Here is a 15,928-nt window from a genome sequence, read left to right as displayed (position 1 = left end):
CATCATGGAAGACAATTAGGATTTTATTATGGATATAATGGAAAATATTTAACATAAATTTGGGCTGAAATTGGGAATTATTGCATAATTATTATGGAAATGACACCTAATACATGTGACTCTTCCCAACCACAAGAATTTGTGATGTTGTGGTAGAAAATATGCAACTAGAAGAGACTTGGCGGATGGTTTATTTTGTACTAATTAGAATGTAAATAATTGACTAACCAAAGGAACTGACGCAACTAGTGACTAACCAAACTAATTGGCTCTTACCCACTCCGACCTATGGTCTCCTTTCATAGATGCAATCAATTTTCAATAATTTCATGTTATGATCCCTGGAAGGGTTTTAGGCGTGCATCGTTCAACCATCCTTGTAGAAATACAATGTCCAGCTGTGCTAGTGTAATGAATCTTGACTCTTTTACTTTCACAACAATGAAAGGCCACAACCAATGCATCTATAGCTTCACTAGAAACTTCAAGAATTTTCTATTGTATAGAAAAAGATGTACTCCTACCATGAATGATTTCCTCTTAATGTGCCTAGCATGCCATACCTTTTTCCTTTGCTTTTCAAATGTTTGATGGAAACATGCCATGAACCTAGCCTCATCTAGTTCCAAAATATCATCTAGCCTTTCTTGAATTGAATCTTACTATGCCATATGAGTTTTGTAAGCTATGGAAGGTTTGGGAATAGAAATTTCAAGTAGTACCACAACCTCCTGTCCATATATGAGTTGGAAAGGTGTATTCTTGTGTAAACACTTAACATTTGTGCAGTTTTCCCATCGAGTCACTAGCACTCTCTCATCCTAATAATCCTAGTTGGATGAGCATATCTTAGTCAAACCCTTTTCCAATATCTTATTGAAGGCTTCCATTGTACCATTTGCTTGAGGGTGATACGATTTTCTCCTATGGTGTTGTATCATGAAGTTCTGAAGTAAGGAGGAACCTATTTCATTTATGAAGTGGGTCCCTTGATCACTTGTGAGACTTGTGGGGAACCCAAATCTAGATATGATGTTCTCAAATATGAATCTGGTAGCAGTATATATAGTACAGTCCTTAACTGGTGCAACCTACACCCATCTGGTAAGGTACTCTGTTTCGGAGATGATATATATGGCGCAGGAGTGTTGCATTGACAAATTAATAGGCCCTATAAAATTGACCACCCATTTATCAAAAAATTGTCTTGGACATACCAGTTGTAATGGTAGTTCATTGTGGTGTGATGGTCTCCCAACCCTTTGGCGAACATCATATTCATTGGCATATTCCTTCACATATTTGAAAATTGTTAGCCACCATAGTCCTGCCTACAATACCTTGCTCGCGGCAGTATTTCCTCCAACATGGCCACCTGCAACCCCTGAATGACACTCATAATACATCCCGTCTCTCGTGATTGATGACACATTTCTTCAACACCTAATCAAGGCCCAATTTGTACAATTGTCCCACAATTAATTGATAATTTATAGCTTGGACAACCATATGTCTCTATTGTGTTGTTGTGTATTCTTGTAGACATTTACCTATAGTATATAACTTATATAACTTAACGATGAAGCTCTGTCTCGAAAATGTTGATAGATATACAGAAAAGTGAATTTGATTACACTTTGATGATATTAAAGTGTTTCCTCTGCATCAATACACAATGCAATACTACATTTTCGTGTTATTTTTTTTTCCTTTAAGTCATTATTACACCAAAAAAAAATTGTTAAAAAAAAAAATTTATTTTAGTTATTTTACATTAAAATTTAATATTAATTGAATTGTATTAAATATAAAGTTTATTTTAATTATTTTACATTAAAATATAATATCAATTGAATTATTTTAAATATAAATTTTAAGACAAAAACAGTTTGATGCAAAAGTATTTTAAAGCAAAATTTATATTTAAGACAAAAATAGTTTAAGACAAAAGCAGTTTGAGACAAAAATATTTTAAGACAAAAATAATTGAAGTCAAAAATATTTTGAGACAAAACTTTATATTTAAATCAAAAGTAGTTTGAAACAAACATTTAAAGAAAAAACTTTATATTTAAGACAAAATTATTTTAAGACAAAACTTTATATTTAAGACAAAAAATAATTTAAGACAAAAATAGTTTAAGACAAAAGCAATTTGAGACAAAAATATTTTAAGACCAAACTTTATATTTAAGACAAACATTAATTTAAGAGGAAAATATTTTGAGACAAAACTTTATATTTAAGACAAAAAAAGTTTGAGACAAAAATATTTTAAGACAAAACTTTATATTTAAGATAATGACCATTTTAGATGAAACTTATTTAATACAATTAACAATTAAGAAAAAACATATCAATTGAAGGCAATATTATCGAACAACTGCAAAATTGACTTTGACAGTGCGCCCTAAGTCTGCTTGCTTGCAGGAACTATTGTCTTGCGCCTATACGAATTTTATTATATTACTTACCATTCACGTTATCTTATATAAAGAAAATGATTTGTTGGGCTCTTTTTTTTGTGGGGGTAGTCAACTAAGAAGAACGCGACAAATTTTGTTGACAATATTTCTCGAACATCAATTCTCTTCTGTCCCTTTCATCTCTGCTGATACGATTAGAGATAGCTTGTATATCGCTGCATTCAGCACTGCTACACAGAGGGGGATTTCAAGACAAATTTTTAAGAGAAAAGAAATATTTTGTCTTCAAATTTTCAATACAAGGTGCTAGTAAAAAAAGGTAAAGGTAAAGGATTAGGGGTCTGTCTACTAGCATTCACCAAGCGGTTGGTTTACCATCGTTGTGAAGTGATATTCAACAAAGGAAAAGCATTCCTGAGACACATAGCCATGGGACAGGCGAAGCAAATCGGGGTTTGTGTGAATAACCTATATAAGCTAGATGTGGAAGACTGTGTTGCATTAAGCACTAAGGCAGAGAAAGTGCAAGTCACAATGTGGATGAACTTTGGCACAAAATACTTGGTCATTTGCATCATGGTACCTCGAATATTATACAAAAAATAACCATTGGCCTCCCTAAAGGAGAACTTAAGCATTGCGATGTATGCAAAGGATGTATGCTGTGAAAGTACATAAAATCCACATTCCATGATCAGGACAACAAAGAACATGTAGTCCTACAAAGGATCCACTATGATGTTTATGGACCTTTCTTGACAACTTACACTCTCAGACACAAATATTTTATCATTTCTATTGATGACTTCTCACGGAAGTGTTGGATCTTCTTCATGTGGAAGAAAGATGAGACATTCTTCAAGTTCGTAGAATTCAAGAAACTGGTTGAAAAATAAGGTAGCAACAAGGTGAAGGCTCTCTTGTAGCGGCTGCAACACCCTCCAAAATTTTGGCCTGCACTTAAATTTAAGATCCTACTATGGATATTGTGATTGATCATTCCTTAATCACTTATTGGTAAGTCGATGATCTCAATCTCCCCTTTTCAATCTTAAGATTCATTCATGCTTTTATCTTTACATAGAATGTGTCATCTTTAGGCATGGGGGTTATCACTTCTCATGCAAAGGGAGGTTTTTTTTTTTTGTTTCAAGGGGAAATCTTTATGAGAATGGGTTGTCCTCACCACATAAACATATTCCACATTCATTTCACACACTCTAACACAAGTGTTACCTTTATCCTCCCAAAGTCTATCATCGTAGGTGCACTTGTTGTAAGTTGCCGCAAAGGTTGTTACATTAAGTGAAGTATGTGTTATATGTTCTAGATGGTCTATGTTGTATCGTTAAGTTTTCAAGTGTGTGATTGTAGTCAAGTTTTATCATTGTTCACATCAGTTCCACTGATCCCACACTTAGCCAAATTTCAGAGTTTCCTTATCAACCTAGCCTCATCCAACTTTCCTGAACTGCGCACTTCACATATGTAACCCTCAAGCTTTTCCCTTTCCTATTGGAACTATTCAATGTATAGAAATCCCAACGTCCCTTAGCATTCAAAACTACGTATTGGTTTCCTCCAATGTCCTTCCCTCAGCCAGAACCCAATGTCTCCAGAAACTGTGCAGTTTTGTCCCTTAACTACCCAGTCTGCCTTGCATCTTGAAATTGCATAGATGTGTCCTCCTAGGGCTTCATCCCATAGTAGTGCCTTTCATCCTACTAAAACTGTGTAAATGTGTTCTTTCAGGGCCTCATCTCGCAACATTTACTGCTCACTGAAACTACATAATTATGTCTCTTAGGGGCCATGAAGAAAGATGACATGATAGATGACTCTCAAGGAGCTGAGGACAAAAATAAGAAGACCAATGAACCCAAGGTATGATAGAATATCAGGACCGCATGAAGACTCCATCTAATGCATAACCCTTTGGAGGCTAGGTATGGAAAACAAATCACATATTTTGAAATACACCTCTTACTATAGCTTAAAAGTTTTCTTATCATTGTTTTATCATTTTGTATTCAATGACATGCATGCTTGCAAGAACTGAAAGTAATTCCATGTGTTTCTTGTATGTTTATTTCTCCCTTTCACTTGTTTATTACATAGCTTAGAAGATGAAGAGAAATACCACTTGTTTATTTAAGCTACAGAGGTTGTCACCAACATGACCTTATGACCAACCAGGCACGATGCAAGGCATCCTAAGTGGAATTAAATATGTTTGATGATATGTATATAGTCAGTACACTCCATTTCATTACTCCTTTGCATTAATCCTTGTTTTGTATCTTGCATGTACCCTCATTGCTTGTCAGATTTGGCTACGTGCTGGCAGTAGTCTCTTATCTCTTTCCTGACAAAGCAGGGGAAGGAATTTCCTTCAACTTGATTTCTTCAATTCTATTCATAGAAAGCATACAACTAAGAGAAGAAGATTTGGAATATCACTATCAAAATCTTGAAAATACTTTGCATGCTCGAACCTATCCAAACAATTAAGCTACCACTCAACAACATCGTCAATCTTGGAAGACTCAAGAAAGATCACATCTCTAGATATTATAAAATTCTTAGTCACTTCATCATAGAGATGGTATGATTTGGAGGTATGAGTACCCAAAGAATATACATTTGTGACTCTTTGCACTGATTTTTTTTATATGTTCCTTAGGTATGAAGGCATAACAAGAGGAACCAAAAACCCTGAGATGCCTCACCGAATGAATGTGTCCATACCACATTTCATAGGGAGTCTTGTTTCTAATAGCAAGAGATTGACATGTAAACCATGAATGAAAATCTTTAACTAAGTATAGACACAAAAAATGCAAGAACATAGCAAACCAATCAAAACAAAAATTCAACAAATGACACACACACACACACACATACAAATATATGCATTCAACTATTCAAGGAAAGTGAAAATTCAAGGTACACGAATAGGCGCATTTGAAGAAAACAAGGGATTGATATGACAAAGTCATAAGTGCATTTTTTTAGTGCAAAAAAGGATACTTTACCCATAAGGAGCATGAAGTGCAATCGCAAATAGAAGCCTTGATATATACTTAGAAAGTGCGTGAACCTCCAAGCAACAAAACAAAATGTAAAATGAACTGTTGGGGAGGGGTTATATTTATAACTAGATCATATGTCTGAGCTCATTGGGCTTTTGAAGTGCACCCAACACATATTGTTGTGACAAGGGGGGTTGACTAATTTTTAGATATGTGCTTGCATTGATCATGATTGGCATTGGTTTTGAGAAGTGAACTAGATTTCCAAACAAAGGTGCACTGTAAAGGGAGAGAGCACGAAGCTTGTGAGTGAAAAGTGTGATTACACTTAGGGATTTTCAAAGAAAACTTGAATGAATTCAAACATTGTGGGCATTTCAAATGAGTTTAGAGTGACCTTTAACACTTAGGCATATCAAGAATATTATCAATAAGGCCTCCAAAAATTATATGAATTCAAAATTTTGGAGGGTGGTTGTAGAAGCTCAAACATATGCATAAAAGCATTCACTAAAGCATCAAAGGAATACTCTATGAGTGAAAGAATCCCTTTGAGTTGTGCATTCCTAGAATGTCCATGTTTTTAGAAATCTTATTGAAACCACACATGAGAAGTGTAGAAAGGAAGCATTGAGAATGCCTCTCTTTGTGTTGTGTGGGTCCATTGTGGCCACACTTTCGATGAGAACCATGCTTGGATCAATGGTATGAAATATGTGATATTAAATTCTATATGGATGAAGGATATTGGCCTTCATACCTACACCATTGATATCCTATAAGATATTTTCCCTTTTATGGTTGCTTGTTACGTATCGTAGTTTATACATCACCCATAATGATTGGGCATACTCTAGGTTTAACAAGACTTTAATGGAACTAACGAGTTAACTTCATGAAGGGGAATGACCTTCTTGACCCCGCCCTATAATGTTGAGTGAAAAATTCCCCCATGGCTTCATGGTTTATCATGGGGGTGGCCAGATGCAAGAATAAATGTAGTGTAGCTAAGACTATGGTGAGGTAGAACATGGCTCCCCCCTCATAAGTTGTAGACAACACAAAATATTCATTACATAAGTACCCTTGTGGAATTCAACTTTGGAATGTAAACCATGTTAATAAAAAACAAATGATGATTGATGAAATGAGTATATGTATGCACTAATATGCTAAATGGATATTATGGCATATGTGATGTCTATTTATAATGTGAATAATAGAGTTGGATGCAATGGTTGTATAGTATTCATATGCATTTTAATCAATCTTTAATGTGCATTTATGATGTTCTTTTCATGACTATGAATAGGGATGTAATGGTCCACTTAAGCATGTCATTAATGGACTACTAGTCAAAATTATTAATAGTGTTCATAGTCAATTCGTAGAGGGGCCAAAAATTCTCTAAGTTTATTGAACTGATCAAAGAGTATTGTGGACGATATGGACTTTGAGACAAAAATATAAGCCTTGATCTCAGAAAATGATACATAAGGGAAAGAGTATTCTCAGAACATCTGGCGGAAAGTATTAAAGATTTCACTAAAAAACTCTCGAGTTGGTAAAGTATACTAAAGAAACTAAAGGAAATGCCTAGAATATGGTAGTGAGATGAAGGAGTATGGATACATTCAAGGATAACAAGGAACTGTGTAGATTTAGAAGTCATTTTGGTAGACCCATGCCCTCTAAAAATATCTTCCATCATTGGAGACAAATTGAGGAAATCCATTCTATATGGCTATTTTCCTTTTGAGAAATTTAGAGATTGATTCCCCTTTAGATTTTTGGACTATTTAGAAATTCATTGTTTGGGTGTCCTAACCTTAATGCTTGGTAATGTGTCCAATAAGGGCGCTTTGAACAAGATCTATCCAAAATGGGTATTAAGAACCAAAGGACATAATATCATTTATCAGGTATTGGGTTAATGACATAATGAATACCTCTATTACAAGTGAACTCCAACATTGCATATCAATTAGCTGACATATAGTTTACCAAAGTATCTGGTATCAAAGATTAGGACATGGTATAACAAATACCAATGAGAATAACCTGATACTAATAGATCCAAATGATAACCATCGAATGTTAGGGACATTTCCAATACCTTTGTACGACATCATATCTTGACAACAGGTCATCATATTGATAGGAAAGGTACGGTATTAGGTGATCATTTATGGAAATTGGGGCAATGAAGGGCTGCTTATCACCCTTTCAACTCTGAATTTATTAGGATTTCATTTGAGAAAAAATGCAAGATTCGAAGGAAACCTCAATATATAGAACCTTACATGTTAGTAGATGGGAGTGGTTTATTATAAATGATACATGGAGATTGAATACTCGTCATCAAGTGTTTGTTATTGGGAGACCATGGCCCAACTATTGGGATTTTTTCTCAATACTGATGAAGCCAAATAAAGTGCATAAATGGGCTAGAGGACATGGCATGCTGGACTATTAGACCTGGTAATATGGCATGCTAGGTAGTCGCTGATGTGCTAAGGTAACTAGTCATGATGATGTGGCACAAGGTTAGATTTTTAATGGTTTGGTAGCCAATGTGGTGGGACATTGTGGATCATAGTGCACAATGGTGTTAAGATGGTGACTAGGTGGCACCCAAGGTATTAGTGACATGGATGTCAGACTATCAGGCATCGGTAGTTGAGGGTTTCCTTACATTTCTTAGGGCCATGGTATCCTGATGGAAAACTATCGATATATCGACATGTCAAGATATTGGCCTATTAACATCTTGAGATATCGAATTATCAGCATGTCAAGTATCAGTTATTGATATACTCTCATAATTGAAACAATGAGTTATGCCTAATGGTTGGTGGCCTAGGGGCCCAATACACAAAATGATGGATGACGAGAAGTGGAGTCTCCATATACTGATAATACAATATCAGATCAGGTTATCAAGTGTTGGGGGGATTAAAAAATGGAATTGTAGTGTGTTTAGAGGCTTTGGGACTTAGTTGATAGAGTGGCAGGTGATGAAAGGATGAGTTTTTTCAACTAATGGCCAATATCTAAATTGGTTAATTAGAAATGGACTAGGAAAATTTGGTGAAGTATTGCTTGGGGGTATAATAGCTGATAAAACACCAAACTTTTTAGGTAGACCATTATTGTAGTCGATATGGCATGGACCAATGTGATGGTGACACATGAATGGGTTTTTTCACATGGATCTATAAGTATATTGATGTGGCCTTTGAGGATAGTATTCAAGTGGGAAAAAATTTGTGCGAATAGGTAGGAATTAAAGTCAAATCTATATCGTTGAAAATCTCTCGATGAGTAGAAGGCCATGTTGATTTGACAAAAAAAATTTGGGTTGATTAAAGAAAGATGAAATTTAGATAAATCCACTACCATAAGGTGGCAAAGGAGGTCAATTTTAGTTACCCCGAGGCCCTAATCAGAAATTGGGGCGTTAGGTACCGTATAGTTTTCTTCCTAGTGGGTTTTCCCACTTTACGTCACTCTCCTCATATTGTGTCTTGCATAAGTTGTTTCTTGAGTACCTAACATAATTGAAAATTTCCAGTATTCTTTGATTTTTTTTATATAGTTTTTATGCATGAGTACCTAACATGACCAAGAATTATCGAGACTTATTCACTATCATTCTTCCTGGTTGAGCTTCAGGGGGGTGTTGGGGAACATTGCACTTGGTAGTTCATTAGGACCTTATGAGGTATTGCACTTTAGCCATTATTATACCATCTTCTAATACATTATTAGGAGCACATATGACCACTTTTCATTTAGTACTAGACATTCCATATCATTTGGACATTTTCTATTTTCAAGGTTTTATATTATCAGTGGGTCTATTTTTATCAAGGGGTGCCACCTAGGATGACATGTAACATTGAATGAAATTGGTTGGAGGATGGCATGGTTAATTGTACTCAATTAATATTAATTCCCTCACGCATAGGCCTTCCTATTGTGAATGTGTAATTCTTTTAGCAGTTGGGCACCATTTTTCTTTTTCCTTCCCTTGTTAGTTGACTTTTACAACTATTTTGGTGTTTAACTATGTTTAATTTATTTTTTAAACATGTGATAACTACTAATAAATTTTAACTAATTCCTATCTCCACCTATTTCCAATTCACTCAATTATTAGATATTTTGTTAACCTTGGGTCTACCAATCCAATGTTGACTTACATTCCATGTAGGGAAAGATCATTTATAGATAATTGGGTGCATACTCTTGGAATTCTAGTCTAATTTAAGTTAGTTCTTACTCTTGAAGAGTATATATACCGTAGTCACATTCATTTTTTTATTATAAATAATTCAAATTAATTCCTTAATTCATTAGTCAATTTCTCAACAACTTTATTTTTTCTCCTTTATTATTTTACAAGTAATTGCTCTAGTATTTTTTAGTTGTGACTAAAATCCAATGGCTCGAATTAGCCACAATAATATCATAAGTTTTCCTAGGCTGTTAAACTGAGGATCACATTATATTTTCTTCACACATCTAGTGCAGAGCAGATGAGAGTACTATGTATATCTGTCACCCAGTATGCTAGTCTTCACTACCAATTATCACAATGGCATTTGGAACCATGGAGAGGCTACCCATAGCTAATGTGTAAGTTTTCCTAATCTGTTAAACTGAGGATCACATTATATTTTCTTCACACATCTAGTGTAGATCAAATCAGAGTACTATGTATATATGTCGCCAACTGCACTAGTATTCGTTACCAACTATCACAATGGCATTTGGAACCATGGAGTGGTTGCCTAACAGAAATATGATAAATATGATGAGGGATTTGAAGTTATTAAATGTTCCTAATCCTAGGCAATCTCTGTATGGAGCCTTCCACTATGATAACATAAATTATGAGAAAAATATGTCAAATGTCCTACACATGACTTTAGGAAATGGGGACAATAGCTATGCCCACAACTCCACTCAACAAGGACTACATCATTAGTGCTAGAGGAGTATATGAATTTATGCACAGAAGGAGGGCTTCATTTGCCCCATTGCAATGGAGGGTTTGTCGAGAAAATGGAGAGACCAATACCAATGTTTGAGATCCAGGAGATGAGGGTCTGAGAGCCACGAGATGAGGGTTTGAGAGCCATGAGACCAGGGTTTGAGAGCCACAAGATGAAGGTTTCTCTAACGAGAATTCAGGGAAGTGTGCCCAATGGTTATACCCCTTACGAGCATTTAGGGAAACATAGCACATAATCATTCATTGGTGGGTGGCAGGAGATAGATATTAAGAGACCCTAATTCATAGGAAAAGTGGGAGATAGGGGTGACAGCTGAGTGGGAAACAACAGGAAACAATGGGCTAGGCCAGTTGAAAATGGAAATAGGGGTGCTGAAAATGGAAACAAGCCTGCTGAAACCACTGAAATTCTTTTGGTGCAGAGGCCAAAAATCATTTTGGTGCCTAGTTGTTTTAGTTTTTATATGTTGGGGCTTTCGTTTTGATTTCGCAAAGGCATTGGAAGCTAAGCTAGATGTTTCAAGGAACACACCAAAGGGTTTGTTTTCCAAGGTATTTTCCTTTCAATTTGATGTATTTTCCAGAGGTATTTTCCTTGCATAGCTGAAGGCATTGGTACTGAGGTTTCCTTTCTTTCACTGAGTGTTTTTGTCTTACTGTTCTTTTAATTATTTAATGCCCTAACCTTCGAATTATATTTGCCTCTCATTAGGTATATGGTTGGGTATGAAGGGTTTGCAAGTGTGATGTCTATATGAATTGGAGCATCCAAGGAGACACAAAAGCATTCACATGTTGAAGGTTTGGCTTCATCCTTATCTTTCCTTACTATCTTCATTTCACCTCTTCACTCAATCTTAATCATTCAAATCTCATAGTTTTAATCCTTTCCCTTCAAAAAGTAAAGTTGAAGTTGCAAGGTGGAAGGGTTAGAACACTTCCAAGTGTTCTGCATATTCCTGCATTGGCCAGAAATCTAATTTTTGTATGCAAACTGGATGATGCAAGTGTAAAAATAGTGTTCGAGAAAGATACCTGCAAGATGGTTCAAGGAGCACTCGTATTGATGTGGGGAGTTCAGTTTGGAACTATGTACAATCTGCAAGGTAGAATTTTTATTGATGGGTGCAACAATTTTGTGGTTCTTGGAAGTGGAGTAGAAAATATAGTGGTCTCTGGAGAAGAGACCATGCTATGGCATCAAAGGCTTGGACATATTGGAGAGAAGGGCCTTCAAATACTTCCTGGTAAAGGTATGGTAGAAGGTATGACTAATAGCTCCTTGGATTTTGATTTCTATGAAAATTGTGTATATGGGAAGCAGAATCGGGTGAGTTTCCCCTCTGGGGGTAAGAGGGTGAAACATATGTTAGAGCTTGTGCATAGTGATGTGTTTGAACCTATGAAGGTTCCATCACTGGGTAAGTTTGTGTACTATGTATCATTTATAGATAACTTCTTAAGGAATACATGGATATATTTCCTCAAGAAAAAATATGAAGTCTTTGACAGGTTTAAAGAATTTAAGGCTCTTGTGGAAACACAGACAGAAAAGAAGATAAAGGTGTTGAGGACAGATAATGGTGGAGAGTTTTTGCAGCAAATAATTTGAAGAATTTTGTAAGAAGTGTGGTATAACATGACAGAAGACTACTCCATACACACCTGAGAAAAATGGAGTTGTATAAAGAATGAACAAGACGTTCATGGAAAGGGGAAGAAGCATGCTCAGTGGTGTCAGGTTAGGACAAGAATTCTGGGCACAGGCTGTGGAGACAACATGTTTCCTAGTCAACAGATCACCTTCATCAGCATTGGAGGATAAGACTCCACAAGAGGTATGGACCGGTAAGAAACCCTCTCTTTCACATCTGAGGGTATTTGGATGTGATGAATATGTACATGTTCCAAAGGAGAAAAGAATAAAGTTGGATACTAAATCTAAAAAGTGCATCTTTATTGGGTATAAGGATGGTTTAAAGGGTTACAAGCTTTGGAACCCAGTAACAAGGAAGGTTGTGTACAACCAAGATGTGGTGTTTAGAGAGGTGAAAAAAGTTATTAAACATGAAGTCCCATCAAAGGAACTTGATAAGATGGAGTTTGAGCTAAAGGAGGAAGAATCAAACTATAAAGCAGGAGAGGAAGCAGAAGATGAAGAGCCACAAACTCCAGTTGTGAGAAGATTAGTTCGAGAAAGAAGGTAGCCAGAAAGGTATATTCCATATTCTTTCTGTTCAAATTTTGCTTTATCTATTATTGATGATGATCCCAGAATTGTGAAGGATGTAATAGATTTAGAGGATGGAAATCTCTAGAAAGAGGCCATGGTTGATGAAATGGCATCTTTGCACAAAAATGAGGCTTGGGATCTGGTGGAGTTGTTGGCTGGAAGGAAACCCATTGGCATCAAATGGGTGTTCAAGAAGAAGACAAATGAAAAAGGAAAGGTGGAGAAATATAAAGCTCTTTTGGTAGAAAAGGTTATTCCTAGGTGTCGAGAATTGATTTTGGTGATATTTTTTCTCTTGTTGCCGATGTAGCTTCTATTAGATTACTTTTATCTATTGCTGCTACTTTTGATTTTTAGGTAGAATATATGGATGTGAAGACAACATTTCTCCATAGGGATCTGGAAGAGGAGATCTACATGAAGCAATCCGAAGGCTTTGCGGTGAAGGGTAAGAAAGAACTGATATGCAAGTTAAAGAAGTCTCTGTATGTGCTAAAACAATCACCATGGATGTGGTATCAAAAATTTGATACATTTATGCAGGGACTTGGCTTCACTAGAAGCAAAGTAGATCACTATGTGTATTTTAAATTAATTGGTGACCGTGTTATTTATGTGGTCTTGTATGTGGATGACATGTTACTGGTTGGAAATGACAAAAAAATTATCCAGGATTTGAAGACCCAATTGTCCTCCAAATTCAACATGAAAGATCTTGGTGTTGCAAAATATATTTTGGGCATGGAAATAAAAAGAGATCAGGCAAAGAGGAAGGTCTGGTAAAACCAGAGGAAGTATATCGAGACGATATTGCAGAGGTTTAATATGAAGGATAGTAAATCATTGAAGGTTCCTATTCCTGTAGGTGTAAAGCTATCTGTTGAACAGAGGAAGAGGACATGTCCCATGTTCCATATGCAAGTGCAGTCAATAGCTTGATGTATGCAAAGGTCTGTACTAGACCAGACATTGCACATGTAGTGGGAGTATTGAGTAGGTTTATGTCAAAACCAGGGAAGGAGAATTGGACAGTAGTGAAGCGGGTTTTCAGGTATTTGTGTGGCACTATTGATTATGGTTTTTGCTACCAAGGAAGATCAGGATTGGACAAAGTTTTGGATATTCATGGCTTTTTTGATGCAGACTGGGTTAGAGATCCGGATGAGAGAAGATCTACAAGTGGGTATGTGTTTAACCTATTTGGAGGCGCAGTCAGTTGAATGAGTAAGAAACAATCTGTAGTGGCATTATCAACTACAGAGGGAGAATACATGGCAACCACTCATGAAAGCAAGTAAGTAGTTTGGTTGCAGAGATTGTGTTCAAGTATGGAGTTAGTGCATGGAGCTATAAGAATAGACTATGATAGCCAAAGTGAAATTTTCTTGGCAAAGAACCGTGCTTACCATTCAAAGACAAAGCACATTGATGTTCATTATCACTTTGTGAGGGATATGATAGAAGACAAAAGGGTGTTGCTGGTAAAGGTGGACACTTTGAAGAATACTGTAGATGCATTGAAATAATCCGTGAGCTCTGAGAAGTTCTCTTAGTGTAGAGAAACAATGGGCATTGCAGGGCTGGATAAATGGTTAAGCTCTCTTGTGGCCCCCTATGGAAAGAAAACAACAAATGGGAGAATGTTGGGTTGTGTTATATTCTTTCCATGACTATCCTACCTAGTTAACCAGGAGGTTAGAGTGGGGGTGGTGTTATAGACATTTTTGTGCCTTACAACTATAAGCATGAAATGTCCATAATTCAAGGGATCCAAAGTCCCTAAAGATGTTATTATAGCTCCTAAAGGAACAAGGTCAACCAATGACAGCTTCTCCCAGAAGTTCTCCACCAAAAACCACTCAGAAACAGTCAATTCAGGATCAATTCAGAGGCTCCACTAGCTGCCTGCATTGAAATGCAGAGGCTACACTGGCTAGGTGCACTGCAACGCAGGTGGAAGCACTACCAGGGTGCGCTGAGCGGGAAATGACAAATGGCAAGCTCATTCAACGAGGTGGAAAGACCATGGAAGCTTCCAGAATCTTCTCCAATGACACTTGGCTCAATGAATTCGACTAGTGATGAGTAAGAGGCTCTCAACCTCCAAGTGGAAGCAAGAACTAACAGAGAGAAGCCACAAGTCAAAACATAAGCTACCTCATCCTCTCTGCTTACATCTATATATGGGTCTCTCACCCAGAGGTTCAGGAGGCTAGAATTTTGTACTTTGCAGAGAATTGTTGTTGGTTTGAGATTGAGATTAGTACATTGGGTGATTTATGCTTTGTTAGAGCAGAGGAAGTGATTCCTTTGCTGGGAGATAGATGCTGGATCAGAACTCACTTGGTTGTATCTCCTCTTGGACTTTCTTATTCTATCAATAAACTATTTGAGTTTCTCCTACATGCTGTGTACCAATGATGTTTTGTTATGCTTACATGTTTAGCTTGATCTGATCTTGAGCTTTTTATGAATGTATATCTGTATCTTTGTGTAGTTTCTCTCTCTTGTGATCTTGCAGGAATTCGGTGAAGCTGGGCCGGTGAAGGAGCAAGAAACTGGGAGCTACTGAAGAGAGGAGTGATTTGGATCAACAAACTAGCGGAAGACACAGGTTAGTTACATCCTTGCTCCTCATTTACATTTCATAAAGAAGAATACACAATTAGTTTACCTTGTTTGTTGCTAAGGCACTATCACACCTTAGAGTGGGATAGGGGCATTCCGAATTGGATACTCTTCCCAACAACAAATTGGCGACTCCACTGGGGGTCGTATCTTGTTAGTTTATTTGTGTTTATATTGTTGTTCTTCTCATAAACTCAGGAGTGTCGAATCGAAATGCATTTGCCATTTTCGAATGCAAAGTAGAGATCTGTCACTCTAGTCCACTCACTGGGCCTATTTTTATGATCTGAACAAACTGATCCACAAGTGCTCTAACAGCCCTTTGTGATAGATCTTAGTCCTCCTTTAAATCATCCTCCTAATTGTACCTAATTTATAGCTTTTATCCGGCCAAAAACTGTAGATTAAACTGCAAACCGTGACCCAGAACCCAGAGACAATTCTCGTTTCTGCTTCAGTACAGACTCTGTGAAGAGGTTCTGCATTTCAACGCAGGTCCCGTGAAGGATACCTGCGCTGAAGTTCAGTTTCTCTATGCTGAGGGTGCGCTGATCAGCCTTTGCCTTGTGCTTCTGTGGTTCCCTGCTTC

The 15,928-nt window shown here is 36.7% G+C and overlaps 1 pseudogene; it reads left to right on the top strand.

Annotated features, from left to right (window-relative positions):
- LOC149239866 (aspartyl protease family protein At5g10770-like) overlaps positions 1-15,928 on the top strand; it is a 218,104-nt pseudogene that overhangs the window by 19,185 nt on the left and 182,991 nt on the right.

This window comes from Pinus tabuliformis, chromosome 8 (assembly GCF_031772625.1).
Source record: "Pinus tabuliformis cultivar Carrire ecotype Pingquan chromosome 8, CPIR1, whole genome shotgun sequence".
Taxonomy (NCBI): Eukaryota; Viridiplantae; Streptophyta; class Pinopsida; order Pinales; family Pinaceae; genus Pinus; species Pinus tabuliformis.
The sequence above is the reverse complement of the archived record's forward strand: the minus strand, read 5'-3'. Positions and strand labels throughout refer to the sequence as shown.